Raw genomic sequence first — 2,500 nt, 5'->3', positions numbered from 1 at the left:
CAGTTTCGCGTATCATTGAGGAAATCAGCAGCCAGCGAGCTCTTTTATTACATTCGAGATCATTACGTGGTGCAATCGTACGGAGTCTATGACCAGCCTTAAGTCCTGAATAATTGCTCTGCGATGCTCAATCCACGATCACGTACAGCGACTGCAATCAATGAGTCTTTTCAGCACAACGCCACGAAGCACCGGTTCGAAAGCAGCCAGACAGATGGAAGACAAAGCGAACGTCCAAAAGGACCTTCACGAGAGCAGAACTTGTTGTTCGATGCATTGCCGCAGGCGCACAGGAGAGAAAACTGTTTGAAACCGCATCTCCCGCGTGGTCACGGGCATCATACGCTTGAACACCTCTTCTTCTGCCATTTTCCCCTTTCTCCCCGTTCTCCCCCTCTTCCGGAACATCAAAGAAACTCCGACGACGACGAACAAAGAAAACTAACTTGTACTGCTACCCCCTGGCCTGCCCGCCAGCCCGCCAGCCAGCCAGTCAGTCAGTTGTGGCCAGCGGCATACCGATGGCCAACTTTACGGTATTCGTTGTCGATCTGGTTCTACCACCGTCCACCACCGACCGCCATTCACCATCGGTCGGGATAGGGAAACTTTCTGCACTTTGCTAAATGCTGGAAGCGAAAGGCGGCCACAGAACACAGACGCCGCCGGCAGCAAGCGTTCCGCGTGCTAGACGAAAGCACTCGGCACACCTTCCTGGCACCACACAGCACAGTAACCGGTAATGGTTGATACGGTTGAGAGTGAAGAGTTTTGCCGGCAGACCTCCCCTCCCGCTAAGCAAAAGGGCACGAAGTCAAAGAGATTTAGCCCGAGAGTATGCGATCGCTCTTGGTGCCGCCGCCGCCGCCGACATAATACCCCGTATTAAGATATCAGTCGTGTTTATTGCCCCGTGAATGGTTAACATTATGAAGCCGTTAGCAAAAACATCTTATTGCAAAGTCATTGCCACGCGTCCTCAGTGAGCCAAATACCATTCGTTGACACTACGCGTGCCCTCGTGCTAGTAGTTATGCAAGGCTTTATATGCTTCGAAATTGCGAAACGACACCATACAATTGCTTGCACTGGTGCCGGTGGCAAAGCCAAAAAGGAAAACATTCACGCTCAACCACAAAGGCGAAGTTGTTGCAATGGGGAAGGCCGTGGGGATGAAATAATACCATTTTAAAAATCAGTTCAAAGTTGGACCGGAAAAGAGAGAAAAAGAGAGAGAGAGAGAGTTGAATATGTTGCCGCGGCCTGCCACCGTCGCCAATCTGCCTCCAGTATCGTTGCAAATGATGGCTTATGTTTTGTGCCGGTGGCTCACTGAGCCATTCTTTCCGCCGCTTCTCTTTGCTGGCCTTGGGCGAGAACGGATAGAGCAGAAACTTGCCGCGAACTGCCATTATTTCGGCGGGGCTAGAGAGTCCGTTGTGCGATCCGAGTGCGAAACTTCAGATGACGATGATGGCAGAGGCGCGCCACGCAAGATGGCACCAAGTGGAACGGCTGCCAAATGACAGAATGGCGCCAGCGCCTGTGACTGGCACCGTTGTCACTGTTGAATGTCGTACACAACAGCGAGTGGCCAGTGAAATCCTCCGGCTCGGCAGATAGTTTGCTACGGGATGGGGAAGGCTGTAGTTATGATAAAATAACAGTCCCCCAAAATGGACAATAATCAAATGCTAACAAGGCAGTTTATTAAATCGAATCTTTTGAACATCAGACATTGTTTACTAATATGCTCACGAAGCTGCTCTAATGTTTTATGCTAACACTATGAATGTTACTAATTAAATTCCTTTTTAAATTCCATCTAGCAAAAGTTTGAGGCACTAACAAAAAAGTGCCATTTGTGAAAATATTTAAACAACGATAAAACTTTCTACCAATCGTCTGCCGCGCACTTTCTACACCCAAGCTTTGCGACCGCTACACGTTAGCTCACAAGAAATGTTTTAATTTGTGAAAAACATCACACCCAAAAGAAACACGCAGAAAACTACAACAGCATTTCACGAAAGGAAGGGCGGAAAAAAGGGACACCACACACAAGGGCATTAAAGTTTTGCCCTCTTTTTGTGCGTCCTTCACAATGCGCAATTAGCCTCGTTTGCCCCGTCTTCTGGTGCAGCAAAGCGGCTGCGTCTGTGGTGATGCTGCCTTTTCTGCCAATCTTTCCACCGGGAATATAGCACGCTGTCCTGGGCGAAAGCGGTCAGCAGCTAAGCAAACCGCAAAACCAAAACCAGCATCAAAGTGTCGAGTGCTTCCGTAGGAATCATTAAAACGAACGTAGTAAAATGTTACGGAACCAGCGCGAACCTGCTCGCCAGTCGCATTGCCCGGAGGACAATGTTGTGGCGGTTAGGGCACCAAGTCCGGAACCAAGTCACGCCCGGAAGCCATTGCCAGCCGGACTGCGGATGCACTTAATTAGCAGCAGATCTTGTGCAAACAATGCGACAAATTCGCCCGGCTAAAACCAGGA

The 2,500-nt window shown here is 49.6% G+C and overlaps 2 protein-coding genes across 8 annotated transcripts in view; one reads left to right on the top strand and one right to left on the bottom strand.

Annotated features, from left to right (window-relative positions):
- The window catches only part of LOC126571214 (uncharacterized), a 165,615-nt gene that overhangs the window by 133,568 nt on the left and 29,547 nt on the right, over positions 1-2,500 (bottom strand). The window lies entirely within an intron of this gene.
- The window catches only part of LOC126571213 (uncharacterized), a 117,001-nt gene that overhangs the window by 99,970 nt on the left and 14,531 nt on the right, over positions 1-2,500 (top strand). The window lies entirely within an intron of this gene.

The sequence above is a fragment of the Anopheles aquasalis genome, chromosome 2 (genome assembly GCF_943734665.1).
Source record: "Anopheles aquasalis chromosome 2, idAnoAquaMG_Q_19, whole genome shotgun sequence".
Taxonomy (NCBI): domain Eukaryota; kingdom Metazoa; phylum Arthropoda; class Insecta; order Diptera; family Culicidae; genus Anopheles; species Anopheles aquasalis.
The sequence above is the reverse complement of the archived record's forward strand: the minus strand, read 5'-3'. Positions and strand labels throughout refer to the sequence as shown.